Below are 27,827 nucleotides of genomic sequence, written 5' to 3' on the forward strand. Positions count from 1 at the left end.
CTGCTTTAGCACAGGAATGCCTTCATTCATTCATTTATCAAATATTCATTGAGCACCCATCACGTGCAAGACATGGTGAAAGATGCCAGAAGATGAACCCCGGAAAAGTTTTTATGGGTGCTATGAGTGTTTGGAAGAACAGCAGGATGCTACGGAAACATGTAATGGGGAAAAAACTTACAGTGAGGGCTCAGGAGAAGGGATCCCTGAGAAATGGACTTTTACTTCAAGATTTGATATATCAGTCGAGGAGAGCAAGGAAAATAGTGGGGGAAGAAGAAACAATACATGTAAGTCCTGGGCAAAACATGGAGTGTAACATTTTGGAGAATTTGAAGAGCTCAAATGGAGAAAGAGGGAGAGGAGGAGAGCAGCGATCAGAAATCAAAAGCCTTAAGAATCACCATGGTAGGCATTTTGGGCTTCATCCAAAGTCTTGAAACATCACAAGTACAAGTATCAGATGCTATGTTAGAAGATTAACATGATTTTAACCATTTGCATTTAGTAGTTGTTTAAAATAAAGTCTATATTTAGGTGCAGTAAGTTGGGAATTAATTTTAATGAAAGAATCATTGAGTATTTCCTTTGGAAAGCAGCTATATTTCTTATCAAATCCTCCACTAAGCCAAATGGATAAAGTTTCATGATCTTGAACACTTTTGAGTGCTTTAGAATATTTAAAAACAAATATTTTCCTCCAGGGCATGTAGATGGAGCTGCTAAAACATTCTCAGTTTTATAACATTAACTAAATTAGAGCTTGGGCATGAAAATGTTATTCCAGCAGTATTTATCGAGTACCTCACCTATCAGGTGACAAGTGTACAACATCATCTTTCTTTCCCCAGTCACATTATGCACACGTTCATTTATTTACCCAGTATAATGGTTGATTTTACAGAAATTTACCAATATTGTAGGGTTAAAAGGAATGCTTTCAGAAATTAGATGCCTTTTAGTTCATATTTCCTTGGAAATTTACTAGCTGTGTCACCTGGGGCATGTCACATAACTTCTCTAAGCCTCAATTTCCTTCTTTGTACAATGGTGATAGTATTAGTTCTAGGTCATGAGTTTTGTCCTCAGGAACAGATAAGGTAGTACTTATTGAACACTGTGTGTGGAACAAGGCAAACACTGAGAAATATTAGTTATTATCATTAGTTATCATGATTGCTAATTCATGATACAGTTAGAAATGTGTGGAGCTGCAGTGTAATGGTAGGATCACTGGGCTGCCATACTTAGGAACCTCTGGTATATTCAGAGAGAGAGGTGGTCCCAGTAACAGGGACATGTACTAGGACACTGGGCTTTGCATAGGCAGCAGGATCAGTAAAAGAAATCCAGGCCACATTCTGACATGGGTACCCAGAAATCTGATATCCAAGGTTCAAAGTGCAGTTGGAAGATAGAAGAAGATGTCGTGTATTAAAAACAGAGCAGAAGATCACATATTGAAGTATTGAAGAAAGCATTCTAGCTGCCCTAGCTCCATTTTAAAGATCTGTTAGCCCTGAGGCAGTGACTCTTTAGTCTGTGGGAAAACTAAAGGCTCAACATAGACTCTGGCTGAAGCCAGAGACCTGCTTTCTAGCTTAATTTCGACATTCATAAACTATTGAAGCTAGCAAATTATGTGTCATTTTGATGATTCAGTTTCCTAATCAGTAAAATGGTGATAATTATATGTGATTTGTGTATCACACAGCATTGTTGAGTTATTAAATGAGGTACTGGATAAGAAAGCACTTGGAAAACTCCAAGGTACTATATGAAATCATTAATAAATCTATTCAGTAATATTTATAAAGTTTTACCTTGTTCCTGGGATTGCAGTACAAAGACGAAAAGAAAAATTCTATTGCTTTAATGCACTCATTGTCCACTAGAGGGTCAAATATCAGCAATCAATTACAATTAATATATAATAAGTAGTATATAATATAATGAAATACCAGCTGCCAAAAAGACATGCATAAGGTTCAGTAAAATCCAGAGTGGAAGGAACACCTAAGTTGCCTAGCGTGACGGGGAAAGACTTCAGAGAGGAGATACATTGCAAGCTTATATTTGATATATGACTGTGAGCTTTCCAGGTGGACAATGAAAAGAAAGGCTGTTTCAGGGACAAAGGGCAGATGTACATAAAACACAACAGTATCTTTGTGGATTGAATTAGAAACAAAAGTTGCAAGAAAATCAAGCCAAAGGCCACTTGAGGTCTTACGTTCTTTTCCAGTGTCATCACGGTCATTTCAGTTGCAGAACATGTTGGGAAATGACTGACCTCGATCCTGGAATACTCCTCCCGTTTGGCCTAGTTCTGTAATTCTTTCAACTAGGTCAGAGTCAGCCTTGCACCTGCAAGTATCACTGTCTCTAGTAGTCAACAGTAAGCATGCCCTGTGCTCTGACTTCCACCAGGCACATGTTTTACATTCATCAAGGCAGCCCTTCTGCATCAAGGTTGAGGACATTAACTAAGCAACCACTGTGGCTGATTTCATCATTTGTGCCCCATAGCTGAACAGAAGGTTTTAGTTTCCACTGCCTGCTAGGCTACTTAACCCTTCTAAGCAGAAATATTCAGACAAAGAAGCCCAACTGTTACTATAATTTTGTCGATGTAAAGACATCTGCATATGACTTCACAGCATCTGGCACTGTTTGAAACACAGAATCCAGGACTGCAGTTTCCATTTCTCTAAGTACCCCATGTGACAGTTTAGAAAACATTCACTCACCATGACAGCATGAAAACCCTGCTTCCAAACAAAGCAAAATAAGAAAAAGTATGTATTCTGCAGCAATAATTATATAGGAATATATATGAAATTTACTGTATGTGGAAAAATCCAGTCAATGCGATGTCATTTTATGTATTTTTAAATCATCTCCCCTTTATGTCAACATCGGTTCTCATAAAGTATCTTTTACATTGGAGTATGTAAAAAGAGCCATTTCTTCTTTCTAATTCATTTAACAAACTTTTATTTAGCTCCTTTTATGTGCTAACCATCCTGTTGGACAATGGGAACAAAGATATGAAAGACTCCTTCAAGGAAGGTAAGATATAAGTGAACAAATAGTTACTTGGTGAGAACAAGTCATATACACACATGGGCATCATTTCCTTTGCAGAACCACTCTGTGTGGTTTTGATGAGGTGGTCAGTCTAGGTGCTCTGCCCTCTGAACAACCCTGACAGAGAAGGCACATGATTCAGCGAGGCTAATATGTGCCACCTTGGGACTTTCCTATGAAAACATGCAGGACAGATTGTCTCTTTTCACATGGATTGGAAGGTGGGAAGATGGTACTTTGGATGTCATCTTCCCTACCAAATGACTAAAGATAAGACATGGGGGAGGGAATAAAAACAGGAGGAAGAGAAGAAGAGAGAAAGAAAGAGAGAGAGAGAGAGAGCTCTTAGGACATCATTTAAGCTCTGTATCAAGGGTGCCCATTTTAAAAGTTGATTTGTCACTTAATTAGAAATTTGTTTCTTTAACTGATATCTGAATGTGGGGTTCTAAAATTACCATATTCTAAAATAACAAATTAGCTGAGTCAAGGAGGGCTGAAGAGAAAATTTATCTCTTCTACGGGGAATTTGATTAGGATGAAGAAAAGAAACTGGTTAATCCACATGCATTACATTTTAGGACTCAAGCTACCAAAGGTAAAGCTTTGAAAAACTGTTACAAGCATTTCTTGAAAGCAGTATGGAATCATCTGGTAACACTGAAGTGATATGAATACTCCATTAACCAGCAATGCAGCTCTTAGGAAATGATGGACATACACATCAGGATATACACAAAAGATTTCCCAGCAGCACTGTTTGTAATAGACTTGAGCTAGAAACAATAAATGTCCACCAAGAGTAAAATATGTAAAATATACAATGGAATACTAGACATCAATGAAAATGAATAAACTATAACTACATTTACATGGTAATCTTACTGTCATAATGTCGAATGATAGAAGCTAGATATAGGAAATGCATAAAATATGATTCCATTCATTTACAGTATAAAAAAGAAAACTGAGATATGTAATTTGTGAATACTTGATGAAAGTGAAGAGAAACAAGGAAATGATTATCAGAAAAGCTAGGATATAGTTACTTTTCGGAGGACATTAGTGGTTTGGAATCAGGAAGTAATACATGGGAGGCCTTTAGGTATTATTATAGTAAGGTTTAATTTTCAACTGGGTGGTGATATGGGTGTTCACATACAGTTATTCATGGAATTACATTTACACATGTTTTATGCATTTTGTATGTGTTATATTTCACAGGAAAAAAACGTATAAACAAAACATGAAGGGATGTTGGATTCTATCGAAAACTTTTTCCATGTCTACTGAGATGATCATATGGTTTTTGTTTTTTAATTCTGTTTATGTAGTGAATCACATTTATTGATTTGAATATGTTGAACAAACTTGAATCCCAGAAATAAAGCCTACATGATCACAATTAACTTTTTTTTTTTGAGACATGGTCTTGCACTGTTGCCCAGACTGAAGTGCAGTGGTGTGATCATGGCTCACTGCAGCCTCAGCCTCCTGGGCTCAAACCATCCTCCCACCTCAGCCTTCTGAGTAGGTGGGACTACAGGCACACACCACTATACCTGGCTAATTATTTTTTGGAGAGATGGGGTCTCCCTATGTTGCCCAGGCTGGTCCCAAACTCCTGGGTTCAATGGGTCCTCCTGCCTCAGTCTTCCAAAGTGCTGGGATTATAGGCATGAGCCACTGCACCCAGCCTAAATTAAGTTTTTGATGTGCTGTTGAATTTGGTTTGCTTGTGTTTTGTTGAGGATTTTTGTGTTTATGTTTATCAGGGATATTGGCCTGTAGTTTTCTTTTTCATTGTTTCTTTGCCATGTTTTCATATCAGAGTGATGCTGGCTTCATAGAATGAGTCACAGAGGAGTCCCTCCTCCTTGATTTTATTTTTTGGAATTGTTTCAGTAGAATTGGTACTAGCTCTTCTTTGTACATCTGGTAGAATTTGGCTGTGAATCTATCTGGTTCAGGGCTGTTTTTGGTTGATAGGTTTTTTTAATTACTGATTCAATTTTGGAACTTGATATTGGTCTGTTCAGTGTTTCAACTTCTTTCTAATTCAATCTTGGGAGATTGTGTGCTTCCAGGAATTTATAAATTTCCTCCCTATTTTCTACTGGATGTCCACAGAGGTGTTCATAATAGTTTCTGAGGATATTTTCTATTTCTGTGGGATCAGTTGTAATGTCACTGTTGTTGTTTCTGATCGTGCTTATTTAGACCTTCTCTCTTTTTGTCTTTGTTAATCTAGTTAGTGACCTATCGATCTTGTTTATCCTTTTAATGAACCAATTTTTGGTTTCATTGATTCTTTGTGTGTATTTTTGGTCTCAATTTTATTCAGTTTAGCTCTGATTTTAGTTATTTCTTTTATTCTGCTAGTTTGGAGTTAGTTTTGTCTTGTTTTTCTAGTTCCTCCAGATGTGATGCTAAATCATTAATTTAAGATCTCTCTGACTTTTTGAAGTAGGCATTTAGTGCTATAAACTTTCCTCTTGACACTGCTTTTGCTGCATTCCAGAGATTTTGTTTTGTTGTGTCTCTGTTTTCACTTACTTCAAATAATTTTATTTTATTTCTACCTTATTTCATTGTTTATCCAAAAGTCATTCAGGAGAAATTCATTTGCATATAATTGTGTGGTTTTGAGAAAACTTCTTGGTATTGATTTCTATTCTTATTCCACTGTTGTCCAAGAGTATGGATGGTATAGTTTTGATTTTTAAAAAAGTTTATTGAGACTTACTTTACAACCAAGCATGTGGTTGATCTTGGGGTATGTTCCTTGTGAAGATGAGAATATATATTCTGTGGTTGGTGGGTGCATGTAGGTGTCTATAAGTCCAGTTGGTCAAGTGTCAAGTTTAAGTTCAGGATTTCTTTGTTAGGCTGGGCACAGTAGTTCATGTCTGTAATCCCAGCAGTTTGAGAGGCCGAGGCAGGCAGATCACCTGAGGTCAGGAGTTCGAGACCAGCCTGGCTAACATGGTGAAACCTCTTATCTACTAAAAATAATTTTTAAAAAAAGAAATAGCCAGTTGTGGTGGCACATGCCTATAATCTCAGCTTCTAGAGAGGCTGAGGCAGGAGAATCACGTGAACCCGGGAGGTGGAGGTTACAGTGAGCCGAGATCATGCTACTGCACTCCAGCCTGGGTGACAGAGCAATACTCTGTTTCAGGAAAAAAAAAAAAAAAAAAAAAAGAATTTGTTAGTTTTCTGCCTCAGTGATCTGTCAGTGAAGTGCTGAAGCCCTCCACTCTTATTGTGTGGCTGTCTAAGTCTTCTTGTACTTCTAGAAATACTTATTTTATGAATCTGGGAGCTCCAATGTTAGATGTGTATATATTTAGGATGGTTAAGTCTTCTTGTTGATATGAATCCTTTACCATTATGTAATGCCCTTCTTTGTCTTTTTTACTGTTTTTGGTTTAAAGTAAGGAAGATTCCTTAAAATAGTAATTGTCATCTATGACAAGCCTACAGCTAACATTACACCAAATGGGCAAAAACTGGAAGCATTCCCCTTGAGAACGGGAACAAAACAAGGATGCCCATTCTCACCATCTTTATCTAACAAAGCATTAGAAGTTCTAGCCAGAGCAATTAGGCAAGAGAAAGAAATAAAAGGCATCCAAATAGGAAAAGAAGTCAAATTATTTCTCTTCACTGACAATATGATCCTATAGTTAGAAAACCCTAAGGACTCTGACAAAAGACTATGAGAACTGATAAAAAATTTTAGCAAGGTTTCAGAATACAAAATCAATGTACAGAAATCAGCAACATTTCTTTTTTTATTATTACACTTTAAGTTCTAGGGTACATGTGCACAACATGCAGGTTTGTTACATATGTACACATGTGCCATATTGGTGTGCTGCACCCATTAACTCGTCATTTACATTAGGTATATCTCCCAACCCTATCCCTCCCCCCTCCCCCCACCCTACAACAGGCCCCAGTGTGTGATGTTCCCCTTCCTGTGTCCAAGTGTTCTTATTGTTCAATTCCCACCTATGAGTGAGAACATGCGGTATTTGGTTTTTTGTCCTTGCAATAGTTTGCTAAGAATGATGGTTTCCAGCTTCATCCATGTCCCTACAAAGGACATGAACTCATCCTTTTTTATGGCTGCATAGTATTCCATGGTGTATATGTGCCACATTTTCTTAATCCAGTCTATCATTGATGGACATTTGGGTTGGTTCCAACTCCTTGCTATTGTGAATAGTGCCACAATAAACATATGTGTGCATGTGTCTTTATAGCAGCATGATTTATAATCCTTTGGGTATATACCCAGTAATGGGATGGCTGGGTCAAACGGTATTTCTAGTTCTAGATCCTTGAGGAATCGCCACACTGTCTTCCACAATGGTTGAACTAGTTTACAGTCCCACCAACAGTGTAAAAGCATTCCTAGTTCTCCACATCGTCTCCAGCACCTGTTGTTTCCTGACTTTTTAATGATTGCCATTCTAACTGGTGTGAGATGGTATCTTATTGTGGTTTTGATTTGCATTTCTCAATCAGCAACATTTCTATACACCAGTAGTGCTCAAGCTAAGATAAATCAATAATACAATCCCATTTACAATAGCTGCACATACACAAAAATACCTAAGGATACATATAACCAAGGAGGTGAAAGATCTTTTGAAGAACTTCAAAATACTGCTAAAAGACATCATAAATGACACAAATAACAGTCCATGCATATGGATTGGAAGAATCAATATCATTAAAAGCAATCTACAGATTCTATGCTATTCCTATCAAATTTCCAACATCATTTTTCACAGAATTGGAAAAAAAGGGACTGCTAATTTTCATACTGAAAAACAAAGATCCCAAATAGCCAAAGCAATCCTAAGCAAAAAGAACCAAACCAGAGGCATCACATTACCTGACTTCAAACTACACTATAAGTCTACAGTAACCAAAACAGCATGGTACTGGCACAAAAACAGACACATAGACCAATGGAAGAGAAAAAACAAACAAACAAACAAAAAACAGAAATAAAGCCACATACCTACATCCATCTGATATTCAACAAAGTTGTCAAAAAATGAGCAATGGGGAAAGGACTCCTTCTTTAATAAATGGTACTAAGACAACTGGCCAGCCATATCCAGAAGAATGAAACTAGACTCCTACCTTTCACTGTATACAAAAATTAACTCAAGATGGATTAATGATTTAAATGTAAGACCTCAAACTATACGAATCCTAGAAAAAAAACCCAGGAAATACCCTTCTCAATATCAGCCTTGGAAAAGAATTTATTACTATGTCCTCAAAAACAATTGCAACAAAACCAAAACATGACAAATTAGACCTATTAAACTAAAGAGCTTCTGCACAGCAAAAGAAACTATCAACAGAGTAAACAGACAACCTGCAGAACGGGAGAAAATATTCACAAACTGTGCATCTGACAAAGATCTAATATCCGAATCTATAAGGAACTTAAATAATTGAACAAGCAAAACAAAATAAAACAAACAAATAAACAAAAAACAAATAACCCCATTAAAAATGGACAAAAGACATGAACAGACACTTCTTAAAAGAAGACATACAGGTGGCCAATAAACACACGAAAAAATGCTATTATCACTAACATAAGAGAAAGGCAAATCAAAACCACAGTGAGATACCATCTCACACTAGTCAGAATGGCAATTATTAAAGTAAAAAAAACAATAGATGTTGGTTAGGCAGTGGAGAAAAGGGAATGCTTATACACTGTTGGTGGGAATGTAAATTCATCTTGCCACTATGGAAAGCAGTTTGGAGATTTCTCAAAGAACTTGAAGCAGAACTGCTATATGACTCAGCAATCCCATTATTTGATTGGATATGAAATGAAAACAAATCATCCTACTAAATGGAAACAAATCATGCTACCAAAAGGACACATGCACTTGCATATTCACTGTGGCACTATCCACAACGGCAAAAACATGGGATCAGCACAGATGCCCCATTAACAGTGGATTGGATAAAGAAAAAGTGGTACATATATACCATGGAATATTACATAGCCATAAAAAATGAAAAACCGTGTCCTTTGCAGTAACACAGATGAAGCTGGAGGCCATTATCCTAAGCAAATTAACACACCAAACCAATCTTGGAGGTCAATAACTAAGAACCTGGTATCAAAAAGCAATAGGAAATGAATGAGTCGCTTAGTATATGGTATTGAAAATGATTCATAACATGCAAAAATTAAAACTGAATTCTTACTGAAATATACATATGTTATTTATTATAACAGCAACATTTACACAATGCTCAGTATGTACAGGCAGGCACTTAGTTCTAAGTGTTTTTTACGTATTAGCTCATTCAGTTCTTACCATAATCCTATTGCATTCATTAGTACTATCAACCCCATTTTACAGACAAAGGAAAAGTTATTTAAATATTAAGTTATCCAAATTCACTGGATTAGTAAGTGAAGGAGCCAAGACTGTAAATCTAAATAGTGTGATTTCAGTATCCCTTGTCTTAATTACTATACTGTCAATGCAAAACTATAAATGAAACAGTAAGTTTGTGTGATATAGATATAAGAAAATACCTTCCAAACAAAATCCAAAAAGCAAAATCATTGAGACAAAGAAAGAATGGATTTTGTAAAATAAGAATTAAAGATTTTTATTCACTGAAGATTGAATGGAAAAAGCTCACAAAAATCAGATGATAGCTTGGTAGAGAAAATTTAATTTGTAGTGTCTAAAACTGACAAGAGATTTATAATTAGATTATTAAGCAAGTCCTATTAATTAACAAGAAGATAGCAACTCGATTAAAAAAATAAGCAAAAGATAGAGGACATTCAATAAATGAAAGGAACCACTCCTCCTCCTCAACCCATTCCTCCCTCTAAAACCATTTATAATGAAATCATGCCCAAATTCATATCATTAGAGAAACAGAAACTAAAACACTGACATCACTTTTCACTCATGGTACTAACAAAAATTAAAAAGCTGAATCGTGCCAAGTGTTGGCAGGGTTACAGGTGCCCTCATCAAATTCCTGAAGATGTTATAGACTGAGACAACCATCATGGAGAATGATCTGGCAAATTCAGAACATGCACAGACTATGACCATCAAAGCCACTCCTGAGCATATATGCCATATAAACTTTTCCTCAAATATGAAAGGATTCATATGCACAGAAGTTCATTAGTAGATTGTTTGTGTTATTGAAGAGTTAGAGGTTGCTAGGTAAATGTAATAGTTTCATATTATATAAGACTGTAAATCAGATAGAAGCAAAGATAATAGACATCCAGCAACATGGACAAAATTTTAAAACAATGCTGAATAAAAATAAGATACAGAATGAGTTATATGTTTTATAAAAAGGTATGCAAATAAAACATATTGGAATATTGTCTATTAGGGGAGAGAAATGGGAATGGGGAATGAAGAAAAAAGAGAATAAATAAATGGATGGATGGATGGGTAAATAAAATTGACCAACATTGATAGTGAGCCATCAGAATAAGGAGTCTGATGTCATACTTTTGCCCCTGAGGTCAAGAAAAGTATAGAAAAGTAATAAGAAAGCAAAACCAACAAAGATCCAGACTTTACAGAGTTTACATTCTAAAGCAGGAAATAGATATCCAACTACTAATTACAACATTGCCTTTTAAATTACTATTTTGATTAGTGTCATGATAGATAAAAGCATGGTGTGTTATGAGAATGTAATAAGGTGTAAAAGAAAATCAGTATTTCTCTCAAGTAGAAACCACTAGATGAGTGTTTGTGAGATACAAGAAATTGGACTAGGAGTTAGGTACTTATTCTATCCAATTTTAAAACTGAAGGGTATGTGGAGTTGCCATGTGTTCAGTTCTTAACTAGAAATTCTAGACTCATTTATTATTTTTGTCTAGAAACTTAATATATATTATGCAAATTTGAGCCTGAGTGTTCTTGCTCATTCTCCAGGCTAGTGCTATGGGCTTATCACCATAATTTACATATTAAATAAAAGAGCATAAGCCTTATCATCTGTATATCTGCAGAAACACTATGACAGCCCTTCACAGTAGAGCTGAAAATAGCATCTTTTCAAAAATAGTGGGTTCTAAATAACCTCGGTTTAAAGATGAATAACCAGAAAGAAACTTGGTCTTGACTTGTGAAAAAATTCTGCAAAACCAAAGAAAGAGTCCATCATCCAAAAGATTATAAAAAAAAAATCAACCATCTGAAACTTATTTATTTAATGAAACAGTAGAAAATTACTTCTAAAAGTGATCATCTAATACAAGAATTCATGAATTCTATGAGACAGCAAAAAGGAGACAAGGAAACAATAGGCTATTAAAAAAGACATAGAAGTGGAGATGTAAACAACAACAACAACAACAACAACAAACCACTAAAAACCCCAAATTACAACAACTAAAAATCTGCTTCAGAGGACATAAAATTAACATTACAAAAGCTCAAATCAGCGAAGTCAACACCTTAGAAACTCTTTCAAAATCACCCTAACAAACAGAAAACCTAAGTTCAAGGAAAATTTTCAGTTGTTTTTGATAAAGTAGGGCAAAATAAAACCATAACCCATGGAAGAAAACTAAAAGATGCAATAATGTAGCTCATCTGAAGACATATTTCTGAGTTGAAGAGAGCTTTGAGTATGCATTTTACAAAAAAAAACAAACAACAAACAAAAAAACAAACACACAGAATCAATCAGAGATAAGTTCTAATAAAATTTTTAAGTTATCAAAGTTTTTTAAAAGCCTAAAAGCGTTTTCATAGAAATTCAGGATATCAACAAAGAAACAAACATCAAACTGTCAAAATTCTTTTCTTCTATAACTTTAAAATGTTAGAAGACAATGCTTCAAATGTGTCATATTATTTGCAAATATATGTAATTTTCAATGAATATTTTAACCCAAGTACTTTATATTGAGTCAAATTGTTATTATGTATAAAAACAAGAAATACTTTATTAGATATAAGTTAACTTAGAATTTACGTCTTTACTGAATGTCATGAGTCAAAGACATACTTCAGCTGGCCAAGATTCAGACACATATAATCCACAATTGAGAAAAATGATAAATTTTTAAAAACCCCAAACCTCCCTGCCTGTTCAAAGTCAATATAATACAGTGGTTAAGTACTGGATTGAGCTTGAGTTCACAGCCTGGCTCCTGTAATTACTTGATTTCTTTGTATTTCATTTTCTTTATCTGTGAGGTGGGAAGGACAGTTATGCCTAATTCACAAAGTTACTGTGAATACTAAATGAACTGATATAGGTAAGTGTTTAGGATGGGGTCTGCTACATAGTAAAAGTTCAATGAATATGATCTATAATTACAGGTTTAGATTCTAGGGAAAAACTATAGAAGTTTCCTGCTTTGTCAAATTTGTATGGGGGAATCATCTTATCTAACGAGGTGACAGAAAATGAAGTCAAACAATCATAATATTAATAATAATTAAATATTTATTGAACATTTAATATGTGGCAAGAATTATATTACTTTATTTAATCTTCATAATAAATCTGAAAACTGCTGTTATTATTCCCATTTTATAAATAAGAAAAATAAGGACAGAAGAATAAGCCATTTCTAAAGTCACACAGCTTGCAAGTGGCAGAGCTAGGATAATTCATCAAAGTATATTATTCCTATTTTCCTAAACGAGATTTGAATCAAGCTATCCTATCTCATTGCATACCTCTTTTTCTTTAAATACTCTTATCACAAAATTGAAATTATTTAAAATAGCATACAATTCTGTGGCAGGTTAGCTCAGAGGGAAAAAGATATTTAAATGGCCTAACATGGAAGAACTCAATCCAGGAGACAGTTCTGATAGCATTATCTCACCCAATGACCAACTAACCTCACATATGCATCTACGATATTATACCTTATCATACGCATTCTTGATATGTCTCTCTCTTTCAGTGGACTAATACAGGACTGGTGTTCAATAAATGCATGTTAAAATTTTAGCTGAGAGCCACTGATAACATTTCCTAAAGAAACTTGTCAATAACTCTATTAGACATGAATAAAATACAAAAGAATGACAAAAATATCACAAAGAAGAAGTTAACACATTCTGATTCAAAGGACTTTTCCCCAAAAGTCACATTTAACATTTCCCCAAAAGTGACATTTAAATGAAGTCAAACATACATACTAATTGTCTTAGAATACATTTACAATTAGGAAGAATTAATGTAGAAGAAAGAAAAGGAAGAAAGGGAAGAGGAGAGGGAAGGAGGGAATGAAAGGAGATAGGAAGGGAAGAATGAAGGAAAAGAACAAATGAAATGGAAGTGAATATTTACTGAGGACTGTTAGTCATTAACCTTGATATTAATATGCATTATCTCATTTTATTCTTATAAAAACACTTCATGGATGCAAAGGATTTCCTTTTTTCAGTAAGAAAACTGAAAACCAAGACAGGTTGAAAACTTCCTAGTGATTTTTATAACCAAGTACAGACTTTGGTTTTAATCTACGTATTTCCCAAGAGCATTTAATGAATGGAAATCTACCAAGGTTTGCAGGCTGACCTGAGAAATAAATATGTGCCGTAGATAAATGGTGACGACGTTCAACTAGGAAACACATTCCTATTCTAGTTAACTTGTTTTGGGGTGGATCAATGTTTTAGAGATGTTTAATAGACTAGTAGATAAAATTTAAGTTTCTTTCTGCTTTCATTTGCAGGCATATTATTCTTCATTGACTACCCCTAGGGAGAAAAAAAAAAACTTTGATAGCTGAAAGATATTATTGAGAAGTATGTGCATCATTATTCAAATTAAAGAAATTGCCTTTTAAAAATATTCAGCTTTGATTTTAGACACAGGGGGCAAATGTTTAGATTTGTTACATGAATATATTGGACCCAGGGAGTGAGCAGAGTACCTAATAGGTAGTTTTTCAACCCACTCCCTCCTCTTTCCCTCCTCCCTCTAATCATCTGCTATGTCTATTTTTTCCCATGTTTATGTCCCTGCATGCTCAATGTTTAGCTCCCACTTATAAACGAACACACAGGATTTAGTTTTCTGTTCCTCCATTAATTTGCTTAGGATAATGATCTCTAGCTTTAACCATGTTGCTGCAAAGGACATGATTTCATTCTTTTTTATGGCTGTTTAATATTTCACAGTATATATGTATCACAATTTCTTTATCCAATTCACAGTTGATAGGTACCATGTCTTTGCCATTATGAATTGTGTTGCGATGAACGTATGAGTGCATGTGTCTTTTTGGTATAATGATCTATATTCCATTGGGTGTATATCCAGTAATGGGTTTGCTGGGTTGAATGGTAGCTCTGTTTTAAGTTCTTTGAGAAATCTCCAAAATGCTTTCTACAGTGGCTGAACTAATTAACATTCCCACCAACAGTGTATAAGCATTCCCATTTCTCCATAGCCTCACCAGCATTTGGTGTTTTTTGACTTTTAATAATCACCATTCTGAGTGATGTGAAATGGTATCTCAGTGTGGTTTTGATTTGCATTTCTCTGATGATTAGTGATGTAGAGCATTTTTTCATGTTTGTTGGCTGCTTGTATGTCTTCTTTTAAGAAATACTTATTTGTGTCTTTTGCCCATTTATAATGGGGTTATTTGGATTTTTTGTCTTTTGTTTGTTTATGTTCCATATAGATTCTAGACATTAGAACTTTGTGAGATTCATTGTTTGTAAGTTATTTTCTCCCATACTGTGCTTACTCTGTCCATAGTTTCTTTTGTTGTGCAGAAGTTCTTTAGGTCCCATTTGCCAACTTTTGTTTTTGTTGCAATTACTTTTGGGGACTTGGCCATACACTCTTTGCCAAGGCTGATATTGAGAAGGGTATTTCCTAGGTTTTCCTTTAGAATTTTTATAGTTTGAGGTATTACATTTAAATCTTAAACCCACTCTGAGTTAATTTTTGTACATAGTGAAAGGTAAAGATCTAATTTCATTCTTCTGCATATGGCTAGCCAGTTATCCTAGTACCTTTTATTGAATAGGGAATCTTTTCCTTCTTGTTTGTTTTTGTCAGAAATTGCCTTAAAAAAATTACAGTTCTACTAGCATACTAACTCTTGGGTATATTCCTTTATTTTATTTTATTTATGATACTTTAAGTTCTGGGATACATGTATAGAACGTGCAGCTTTTTTACATAGGTATATATGTGCCATGGCGGTTTGCTGCACCCATCAACCTGTCATCTAGGACATCTAGGATATACTCCTTTTAATGTGCTACTTTTCGAAGACCAGAGGAGTTATTTTCAGGATGGCATCTGTTGCTATCAGTAGAGAAATGGCCATTTCCCTTCACTGGATTACCTGAATTGACCATGTATACTGCTTACGTGTATTAATCCTCTTTAAGCCTTTGCTTTATAGATGGCATACATCTATAACCAACTTTAGAATCACATTAAAAGAATAAAGATGTAAACAGCATACATAACAGATATATGTTAATATACAATAACATACCCTATGTACTAAGAAAGATTTTTGGGCCAGGCGTGGTGGCTGATACCTTTAATCCCAGCACTTTGGGAGGCTGAGTGGGGTGGATCACCTGAAGTCAGGAGTTTGAGATCAGCCTGGCCAACATGGTGAAAGCTCGTCTCTACTAAAAATATAAAAATTACCCAGTCGTGGTGGTGAGTGACTGTATTCCTAGCTACTTGGGAGGCTGAGGCAGGAGAATCACTTGAACCGAGGAGGTGGAGATTACAGTGAGCCAAGTTCATGCCATTGCACTCCAGCCTGGGTGACAAGAGCAAAACTCTGTCTCAAAAAAATAAAATAAAATAAAAATAAGATTTTCAGAGGCTATTCATCAAAACAGTTGGAAGGAAAACATGATGAAGGGAATGAATACATACTGAATATATTCTTGTGTATAAATAAACTTCTACTTTACCCATGTAAACAATTTTAGTCATTAGGAGATACCAAAAAGTAAAACTACTGATGGTGTTATTGATTCCTAATAATCATTAAACAATCACTTTGTTTCAAGAACAGTTCTATGTGCTCCTAACTCTACTTTTCAGTTGAAAAAACTGAGGCCTAGGGAGATTAGGTAACTTGTGTAAAGCTGGTAATATATTATTCCATTGAAAAGAAATAATTAATTCATTTTATCTCTATGTACATATAATTCCAAAAGGAAGATCTACCTTGTCTATTTAATTACATGGTATATAGTAAAAATATTCAAAATGTTTAGATATATTTTTTGAAATCTGAAATTAATGTTATATTAATGACAATTTCAGGAAAGGAGTGAGTTTTTCCCTACCTGCAAAGAATAAACATTGAACTATGAGTAAGTCTCATAAAATGACTTATCTCGATGTATGTATTTATTCAGTGTAATAAACATTTTGGATAAATGTGTAACTCTGATACTTTTTAGATATATTAAGACATTTTAAATCTCACATATTTCCTGAAGAAAAGATGGAAATTACAGAAGTGTATATTGAGAAGACATACATATATTTATATATTTACACATCCAAAATTGATATTAAATGATAAATTTTCTCTATACTAACTTTCTTTACTTAGCATTATATCATGACAACATTTGTACTTCAAAAACACGAGTTTCATTCATTAATAATATATAGATATGTTGTAATCAATTTAAGTAATCCCTTATAGTTGTACGTTTAATTTGCTTCCACTTTGCCATTACTGTAAAACATTTGTAAGATGATATGTTTTTGCCTTCACTTCGAATTATTTCCTCAGGATACAGCTTAAGTATTTTTCTGGGGAGTCCTCATAAATGCAGGACTTACGTGAATGTCATTATATCTCACTTCACTTCCCTTCTTTTTCTGCACCCTTGCTATCTTTTGCCCTATCTGGGGAAAGTTCACCGTATTGTTTGTGTTTAAGTTCTTTGATAGTTAGGGTAATCACTACTATTAGTTTTGAATCTTTCTCTTGTAATTAGCACAGTGTTTTGCACATAGTTACTAAGAAATGTTTGTGGAATAAGTGACCTAGTTCATGATAGAACTAGGACCTAATTCATACTTCCAGATATGACTTAGTAATCACTATCAAACACTAGGCTTCATATGTTCTTTTGCTGTGCCAAGTTAATAAGCAAAAGGATTATTTGAGTGATAAAAATTAGGAGTGCATTTTAGCAACTCTTCTAGTAAATAAAATGGAAAAACATGTATATTAAGTTTGTGCTTCCACAGCCAGTGGAAGTGTTTGTTTAATCTGGACTACATCAAGTATTTCCTAGACTTAAAACAATTGCATAAGATTGTCGGTGTGAAGAAAAGTTTTGTCTAATTCAATTTTGGCCTTGTGTTCTTTCTTCTTCTGTACTGGGAAATCTAACCATTGATAACATTTGATTAATATTTTGCTTACATCCTCTCTACAGTCTGATTTTTAAGAGCCAAATATGAATTTTGAATATTTTCCTCTCAGAGTAATGGAATTGGAGAGTATTTGATATTGTGGATATTGGATATTGTGGAGAGTAGTGGATATTGTTGATTTTTTGGAGTGGTTAAAGCAGTACACTGTACTTGCCTGTTAACGTGAAGGAAAAGATGCTGTTTTTACTATGAGAATGATGTTCCCAGTTTTATCTCTAACCCTGACTTTTCTTCAAAGCTTTAGTTCTACTTCTCCATTTGTCTGTTGGACATTTCTACCAAGATGGCCATTTGACTCTGCAAAAAAGAGCCATCCAAAAATGAACTCTTTAAATCATTTCCCAAACTTGCTTCTCCTGAGATATCTTCTGTTACGTGTCCTCTTAACCATCCATCAATGATCAGTTACCAAGTCCTGTTGATTTTGTATTGGTAATATCTCTGATATCTATTCTCTCTTCTCCATTTTCCCAGCAACTTCAAAAACTCAGGCCTCGATTACCCTCTGCTGGTTTAACTGACTAGTTTACCCTCTTCAAATTTTAACCTTTTGCAAAACTTATCCCACTAACTCTTGCCAGACTCACAGTTTCAAAGCATAACTTGGATCCTATCACTCCCAATCAAAATACTTTAAAGGCTTCCAAGATCTCTTGAAGTCCTGACCTGAGATATTCTGCCCTCTGTGATCTGGTTCTATTTGGTATTTTTAAATGATCTTGTTCTAGCTCTCTGCATACATTAGTTAACCTATGCCCCATTTAAACTAAATTATTGGCTGTTTCCCATAAGGGCTTTATGTGCTGTTGCTGAAACTATCAATTCTTTATGAAAATTCCCTTTCATTCTATCTTGTCATACAGTCATCATCTTGAACCCTCGAAGTTCTGTGTAAATGTCGTCCCAAGGAAATTTTACTATTTTAATAATTCATAAACATTTATTTATACTATTCTGTAACAAGGATAATTTTTTTTTTTTTTTTTTTTTTTTTTTTTTTTTTTTTTGCTAGTCCTCAATTGTCTCTTTGTTTAGAAGAATGCCCTGGTACACAACTTAGAGATAGATAGAAAGTGAGGCGCCAAGGGCATATCTTGGAAGGAGACAGTAAAAAGAGGTTTAAATTAACTTATCAAAGAAATGAGGAGAAATTTAGGGCTGGGAAATACTGAGGGAGGTAGACAATGAGATGGAAAAATGTAATATAGCAGGTCTTACAGAGAAAGGTGGCCAGTAAAATACTCTCAGTTACAAATATCCAATATTCAATTTTAAATTGTTTACACTGTTGTCTTTCACATGCATAAATGCCTTGGGGTGTTTCATTTTGTTTGGATTTAAAGTAATCCAAGCAAAGTGTTGGCAGGGAGAAGAAAGAAGAAAAGCATTCTAGGAGATGAGATAAGTAGGAGATGAAATTCCAAGGAAGCAGAAACTGGGAGCCAGAGTGAATTTGAATCCATAAGCCTTAAGTAATTAACTTAAATTTTGGGGAAGGGAGATCCTTGCCATTTCCACACAATGTGGAATAAGAAGCCTAAGCTGGATTTGTCTCAGTCTCAAAGGGTAGCAAGGCCTTAGCTGACACATGGACAACATTCTTCTTCACCAACTTACTTTCTGCTGGCATTAGGATCGTTCCTGGGTAAGTCCCTTATCAGTTCTGCTAGAGCACAAATGCTCTGCACTAAGTACTCACCTTCGTACTTTGTAAAGCTTAGCCTGGTAGTTTTCATATATTAGGCTCTCAATAAATATCCATGGAAGGAACTATTGGGAAACTATGAGGGAGATTTAGGTATATGGAGCCAGCTTCATCAGGGTGACTCTATGAAAAATTGAGAAAGGCGCCCTCTTTAGGCAGACCCAGACCTATCAGCGTTAGCTGGTGAAATGACCAAGTGCACATAGCCTTGAATCAGGGTAAGGGTTTCGTGGATGCAGCATAAGCTGGAGCTGAAACTTACTCCCCACCACCCCACCTCTCCATCTTGGCTTGTGCCAGGCACAAGTATAACCTACACAGCCTTAGATGGCAATACTGCTTTGGAGGCAGAGACAAAAGGAACAATGGAGGAAATAGTAGTTGCCACATGGAGGCTTAAGTAATGCTGCTAAGTGAGGCTCAGAAAATGAAAAGGACCTGCTTTTAGAGAAGCCAAAGCTACTATATCTTACCTGCTTCACTTTACTGCTAATGATTCCTGAAAATGTCACTTTGCAAGGCAATGCACATGTAGTTATTTAGAGTTGACTTTGAAAGACATTCATTTGAATCCAATGAGGCTGCCATCTTTTTTATTTTTCTATCCTTTACAGTCATGGTTACTTTAAAGATTCTTGTGAAGTTAAAAAATCTCAACTTTGGCAACAAACCCGAACTTGTAATTCATTTCTTGTATGTTTCTTTTTAAAGGTTAAAAGCAGTTCAGTTGCTTATGTACAGGCACACACCAGGCAAGCCTGAAGTTGTTTAAATTCAAAAGATTATTGTTCAGATTTAGATAATTTTAGAGAATTCTTAAAAGCACTTATCGCTAACAAAATTATTATGAAATATTCAGAGGTTTTCTGAAGTATTCCTAAAAAACTGAACAAGAAACCTAACAGATAATAATATCATGATATAACAGTCTATTGGACATTGGGCTTGGCAATAATGTTTTTTGGATATCACACCAAAGGCTTAGGCTACAAAAGCAAAAATAAATGAAACTACTTCAAACTGAGAAGTTTCTTCATAGCAAAGAAAATAATCAACAAATGAAAAGGTAACTTTTGGACTGGAAAAAAGTATTTTTAAACCACGTATCTGATAAGGGACTACTATCCAAAATTTATAAAGAACTCTTCAACGCAATAGAATAAGAACAAATAACTCCACTTAAAAATGGGCAAAGGACCTGAACAGACATTTCTCCAAAGGAGACATAAAACTGGCCAACAATTATATGAAAAGGTGCTCAACATCACTAATTACCAGGGAAGTGCAAATTAAAACCACTATCAGATATCACCTCACAACCATAAGGATGGCTTTTATCAATAAGACAAGAGATAACAGATGTTGGTGACTGGAGAAAAAGGAACATTAGTACACTGTTGGTGGGAACAGAGATTGGATACAGCCATTATGGAAAAAAGTATGAACCTTCCTAAAGAAATTACAGCAATTCCTCTTTTGGATATATACCCAAAGAAGATGCAATCACCACTTTGAAAAGATATCTGCGTTCCCATCACTGCAGTAATATTCATAGTAGCCAAAGTATGGAAACAACCTAAATGTCTGTTGATGAGCAAATGGATACAGAAAATGTGGTGTGTGTTCACACACACACACACACACACACACACACACACACGCACAGGAATGTTATTCAGCCTTAAAAAAAGAAGGAAATCCTGCCATTTGCCATAACTTGGACGGACCTGAAGGACATTGCATTAAGTGAAATAAGCCAGACATAGAAATAAAAATATTGCATGATCTCATGATCTCACATATGTGATTTTTTTTTTCTTAGGGAAGTCAAATACACAGAGATAGAGAACGAAACCATGTTTACCATCAGTGGGGTTAGGGGCAAGGAAATGAGGAGATGTGGGTCAAAGGATACAAAGTAGCAGTTATGTGGATGAACAAGTTTAGAGATTTAATTTACAACATGTGGCCTAAAGTTAATAAAATTGTATTATATTAGGGATTTTAAAAACTAAGTAGATTTTAGCTGCTTTTGTCATAAAAACAGAAACTATGTAAGATGATAGATATGTTAATCTGCTTCACTATAGTAACCATTTTACTATCTATACGTATCCATAATATTGTATTGTAAACCTTAAATAAACACAATAAAATTTATTTTTAAAAAGTCTATTGGAAAATAATGTTAGGTTTCTAGAAATTTTATCAACATTCTCAAGGATATTAAAGTTATCTCAGAAAATTCCCCATGGACAAAATGAGAATTATGTTTTCCTAAACAAATGGAATTTTTTCCATTAGAGAAATGGCTCTGACATTCCATTAGGAAGAGACTGAACAATGTGATCATAAATATACGTAGCTCCAAATCCCTACCTTGAATGATAGAGGCTAAACTTTCCAAAAGTGAATTCTGTGCTTATAGCATATTTCTCAGAGCCAATCCCTGGGGACTCATGGTATAGATTTATGAATCATGTAGGGCAAAGGGTGGTTCCAGACAGGAAATAAAAGAGACCATGAACGGATAACATATGCATTTTTTCAGGCCAAAATTCCATTGTTTAGATTTGCATGAACATAATGGGTATAAAACTGACATTGACATCAACCTCAGCATTATGAGCATGGGCCTCCCAGGAGTAGAAGCTGAAAGCTCCCCATAATCTTTGAGCAGCATGCGGAATTACTTGTCTCCGGCACCTTGCTAACGGAATTTCTTATCTTTCTTTTATTTTCAAGAGCTCAGTGCTTTCAGGATGCTGATCTAATATTGGGGTTATTTGTCACCAAAATCAGTTTATAAAATGTATTTTGTTCTTCAGTGAAAACACATCTGCTGGATACTTAATAAAGAGCTCAACATTAGAGATTAAAAAAACAAGCTAGTACTACTTATTTCACTGCTTTCATTAGTGGGATCATAATTATTTTTAGGAAAAGTTTTTAATTTAAGGGGATGTCTACACACTAAATAAAGGCTTGTTAGTGTGCTAGAAATTATTCTAAAACATATGTTGCCATTTGATTTAGTTCTTTAGTCTGATTTTTTTTTTTTTTTTAAAGCAGGTATTGTTTAGTAAAGTCAAGTGTTGATACTGAAGGGAGTTCCACGGAGCCACTGGATTTAGATTTTCAATAAGTTGAAAAGAATCATTAAAACACTTGCAAATCATCCACTTGGCTGGGAATCTTTGTGGAGTGAAAGTGGTGCAACTATATGTGGCAACCCAGTGCTTATTTTTTCTATTAATACAATAAATAATAGCTAATCTAGAAAAAAAATGTATGAGCAAAAAAGGAGACTGGGCTGGGCACACAGAATTCCATTTCTGAACTTCAGTTTCTTTTTCTCTCCCTTATAGGATTTTTTTTGAAGACTAAATGAGATAATATATGTGACTATACACAATATAATTGCAAAATACTATGCCAAAAGGCAATGTGATTGTTTGGCTTTCTAATTTTCTACAAATTTGGAAAACAAAATTATCTTGCTAGAAGGAAGAAATGGGAATGGCAAAATAATGTTAAACATCATTTGTCTTTTTGTTGTTTGGAATCTCTTTTTCTGTTGATTTTCCGCTGACTCTCTAGGATGATTTTTCTCGTCAGAGCAAAGGGTAGAGCACTTTTTAAAAGACTTAATATAAATGAAAGTTAAGGTATGGGTAAGAAAAATTGTAACTTAATAGGGACAAAAATAAGAAAAAGGTCAAGAAGTGAATGGCAGTGAAAATAGAGTTATTTCAAAGTGAAATTAATATGCTGAATTTAATAATTTCACATTGTTAAGAGGAGAAAATATTACTACATAATTATCAAATTACACATGTGATCTGATTGGCTTAGTATTGAATGGTATTTCATTGAAATGCACGTATTCCAATGGCTTATTGTAGAAATTATATAAACTTTCTTTCCATTGTATGTTCTGGGTTTGTTCCAAAGACCATGCGTTAGCTTCTTTTAGGGCATAAACTTTATAGATTTTAAACTTCATTTATTTCCCTCTATCAGTCTCATAAGGGAAGTCCTTCGCTCTGTTTTGTTGACAAGAGCGAAGTTTTTATCTTCAGTGAATACTTCCCCAGCAATTCAATACTGAAATCAGCATTTTTGTCATTGTAAATGGATTCTTCCACATTTGTACCATAGTTTTCAAATATGACATTTAAGTATGAATCTTACTTAAAAAAAAGAGAATGAAAATATGACCTAAAGGGAAAGGTCAGAAAAAAATAAACAAAAAACTACACAATCATCATCTTCTTATAAATTCATTTTTATAACTTCTGGGATAAAGTGTTTCTAAAATACTTCTATCTCACCTATCTAGTTCATTCCTATCTGCGAGTTCACTATTTTCTTTTTCTAGATTATCAATTCATATTTAGCAGCCTCCATGTCTTTGGACTATAAATATAGCAAATATTATTTATTTTCCTTATTTTTACAGTATTCAGAACTGCTTATATTTAGAAGCTCCTTTTTGAGACTATTCACATGCAAATCACTACCCAGCAAACATTATGTTTCTGGCTAATAATGTAGCTTCCAGAGAGAATGTGATATCTCTGTATAGGGATACACTCTAGGGCTGACATTTGAGATTGTTGAAGTGGATCATCAATTAACCTCACTTAGAATGAATTGAATCATACCATGTTCTATTACTCTATAATGTACTGTGGAAAAAAATCTATTTGATGTGATACAATTTTTCTTTTTTTCATAAATTATTTTTTTCTTTTCTCTAGTCTGTTTTCATCATGAGTTATTTAATATTTTAGTGGCTTTTCATCACACTAGTAATATTGTGATTAGCAATAATTAGAATGGCCAAAATTAACCTACCTGGCTGTGAATGAAATCAACCTTCTTTATATCATGAAAATTTCATTGAGTTATTCTAGCCTGGAGAGATACTGATGAATATAAAATGCATCATTAGAAATTATAATAAATGACAATGTCAAATAAGAAGGGGAAAAAAACCTCTGATGCCAGTCGAAAACATACTCAATTTATAATTTTCTACCCTTACCTCTTATGTTTTCCTGTAGTAATATTAAGAGTCTCAACCCGAGTTGTTATTGTTCAATATGTTTTCTCTTAAGTGACTCTTTTGTGTTTAGGAAATGTGTTATTTATTTTATACATTTTCTTCCCCCCCCCGACCCCCCCTTTTTTTTTTTGGAGAAAGCGTCTCACTCTCTCGCCTAGGTGGGAGTGTAATCACATGTCACTGCAACCTTGAACTTCCGGGCTCAAGCAATCCTCCTGCCTCAGCCTCCAGGGAAGCTAGGACTGCATGTGTGCTCCACCATGCCTGGCTAATTTTTTTATTTTTTACTTTCTGTAGAGACAGGGTTTCATTATGTTGCCAAGGCTGAGCTCAAACTCCTGACCTCAAAGATCCTCCCACCTTAGCCTCCCAAAGCACTGGGATTACAGGCATGAGACACTGTGCCTAGCCAATTTTATATACTTTCTTAATTTCATCTTGACCATAACTATCTAATCTAGGTATTATCATTGCTTTTTTACATGTGAAAAAGAGGTTCAAAGAAATTAATTCATATTATTAGTAAGTTTTATATCTGAGTCACACACTCAGATCCAAAGACCAATATTTTACAATTCCAAATGAACTTCTTACACTGCAAATATATTTTTTAAATAGTGGCAATTTCTATACTATAACATATATTTAGTATATGTCTGTCCTACTTAATATAGAATATCGTTTAAAAACTGCATGTGTATATGGGAAGAGCCTATTTTTTAAGTACTAATTGCAGCATAAAAACAATACAAAGAAATGCAATTTTTATTGAATGAGATATTAAATGTATTCAATACAGTTTTTATTTAAGTTAAAATTTTAATTTACTGATCTGCTTTCAAACATTTTATAAATTTTTAGTACAATTACTGGTATTTAATGAGACTTGGATCATAAAATGTGTCCTAAGTGGAAAGGTAAAGAACAGAAATGAATTGTTTTTTAAAAAATAAATAAGTACAATGAATCTTTAACAACAAGAACCTCCAATTTTGATAGCTATGCTTCCTCTCCACATATATCAATATAAAAAAATCATTTAAGTTATTTGAAGTTTAACACAAAATGATAAATCATCATACTGATGGAAATTGAAACCTAAATTATGAGCTGTTCTGAAACATACAATAAATTCCTTGGGATGAGAAGACTTCTAGAAGCATAAGCAAGGAAGCAGTGGTAAAATCTATTTTTCTTCTGACTTCTCAGGCACATTAGGCTAATTCCAGAAATAAATTCAGTCAGTTGGCAAGTTAACCTCTCACTCTTGTCTCGGAAGTCATTTGCAGCCTGGAGTTTAACTGTTTTCTTTTTCCTTGGTCTTGGTCCTTTATGTAGTAGCCCTGTATTTATGGTGCCACTTGGGAAATTTATCTATGATAAGAATCTACCTCTGAAGAGCATTTATTTTACAAAAGCTTGGATGAGGGAATCATATATTACATAAAATCTCTTTAATTCTTTTAACATGGATTCTTTTTTTCTGCTGTGGAGTACACTAAGTCACTCATTTGATGGTTTTGTGTTTTCAGTCTTATTTGCTCAGGACTTCTTTTATTTGGGCTTTGGAAATGATTGAATCAAGTTGGATGAAAATTTACTTTTGATCCATTTAATTCTAACCTTTCTTGCAAGCTCAATTTTTAGAATCTTGTTCAATGGGCTGAAGGAAAAACATCTTGCAATAGAGAGTTTATTTCTTGTGCCATCAGAAATGCTAATAGTAAATATGAGCATATTTGCTTTAAAAATTTAGATTTGAAATACATTTTGCTTAGACTTTCAGAAGTTTTTAGAAGAACAACTATCTTACATACCAAAAATATACTAGGCATATATACGCATTTATAAATGCTGTTGATAAATACTATTTTGTGGCAGAACTAGATGATTGGATGCTTTATTCAATATAAAAAATTTTATGTCTTATATACTGCAGTGAAGCTACAACTTATTTAAAACACATTCTGATACTTAACCTTTAGCAAATTATTGAATAACCATGACCAACATAGATCGGTTAATACAGGTTATAATAGCTAAAAGCAATGACAGGTAACATTCATGTGGAATTTACTGTGGGTCCTACTTCATTCTAAGAACCTGACTAATTTAAATAGCTTAATCTTCCAACAATTCTAAATACAGCATGGTTGAGCAATTTGTTCAAGATTATACATGCAGGGATAATCACTCAGTGGTTCCTTCCTTGGACATGTAAATAAAATTTGTATGCCTTTTACCAAAAAAAAAAAATATAGATTCTGCAGGTGTTAGGTGGTAAAGCTGGGATACATTTCCTGCTGTGTCCAGAACTCAACAACTATAAGAAGTTATATATGCTTTGATTAAATTTCCTATTCAACAATATATTGTGCACCTATAGCCTGAGGTTAATGAAGTTATTGAATTGCTTATTTTAAATAAAATACTGGTTAGAACATTATGTTCATGCACACCAAATTAAAGCAAACTCTCATGAAAATATCCACTGAAAAACAAAATTACTTTTCTTCCTTTCCATTAGCTAAAATATGCATTTTTGCTCTATCATTTCTATTATTTCTTTCACTCAACTGTGTTCATCAAATATTAGCTATAAAAGCTTTTTTATGGTAGTTGATTTAAATTATAAAACTAACTTTTTGAGTCTGCTGGTAGAAGCTTGGAAGGGCCTTGATAATTCAGTTGCACATGGATTAGTGTGCAGTAATACCAACCTTCAGAGCGAGCTCTGCACTTAAACTAGATTTTCCAGCATGGGTTGGGTGCAGAACAGTTTTTGATTTTGCTACAGATATCTGTTTCTCAACTTTCTATGAACTCTCCAAAAGAAATCCAAACGTTATTATTTTTTGATGGTTCATATCCACACTTTGACTTCAGTTCCAATCTAAATAGATATTATTTTTAATTTATGTAAGTGATGTAGAATCATTGCGGAAGAGTTAAAAATGTAGAGAAGAAAACAGAACCACTAAAATACAAATCAAGAGTTAATAGTTGTTTTCATTTTGTATAATTTTTTGTGTTTAAAAAATATACATTATATGCATATATATGTCATATACTTTTTTCTTATATACCTCATAAACAGTTTAGTATCTTCATTTATCATTCAGCAGTTTATCATAAAAATCTACCTTTAATTTAAAATATATAGAGTTATATAATATCCCTTCTTATGTTTTGACAGTTTTTAATACTTAGAAGCATTCCTATATTTAGCCCTCATAAATAATTGCGGTGAACATCATAGAACACAAATTTTGTAAAAACTTTAAAAACTATATGCTCACTTTTTAGCCTGAATAACTAGATTGGGAAGTGCCAGATACAAATGTGTAAGCATTTTAAATGTTTTTGCATGCTAATATCAAATGAATATTTCTACTGGCAGAGTTTCAGAGTGCCCATCTCAAGTCACTCTTGCAGTTATTGAAGTTTTTTTCAGTTGTCATTATTTGATGTTTGAAAGTGACATACTAC

The 27,827-nt window shown here is 34.1% G+C and overlaps 2 protein-coding genes across 45 annotated transcripts in view; one reads left to right on the plus strand and one right to left on the minus strand.

Moving 5' to 3' along the window:
• LOC105489125 (uncharacterized) overlaps nt 1-3,774 on the plus strand; it is a 115,472-nt gene extending 111,698 nt beyond the window's left edge. The window contains exons 6-7 of the mRNA XM_071077415.1: nt 3,005-3,072; nt 3,672-3,774. The gene's annotated coding sequence lies outside the window, so the exon portion shown is untranslated. The remainder of the gene's footprint in view (nt 1-3,004; nt 3,073-3,671) is intronic.
• The window catches only part of LOC105489121 (protein tyrosine phosphatase receptor type D), a 2,338,800-nt gene that overhangs the window by 657,832 nt on the left and 1,653,141 nt on the right, over nt 1-27,827 (minus strand). The window lies entirely within an intron of this gene.

Source organism: Macaca nemestrina, chromosome 14 (genome assembly GCF_043159975.1).
Source record: "Macaca nemestrina isolate mMacNem1 chromosome 14, mMacNem.hap1, whole genome shotgun sequence".
Lineage (NCBI taxonomy): Eukaryota > Metazoa > Chordata > Mammalia > Primates > Cercopithecidae > Macaca > Macaca nemestrina.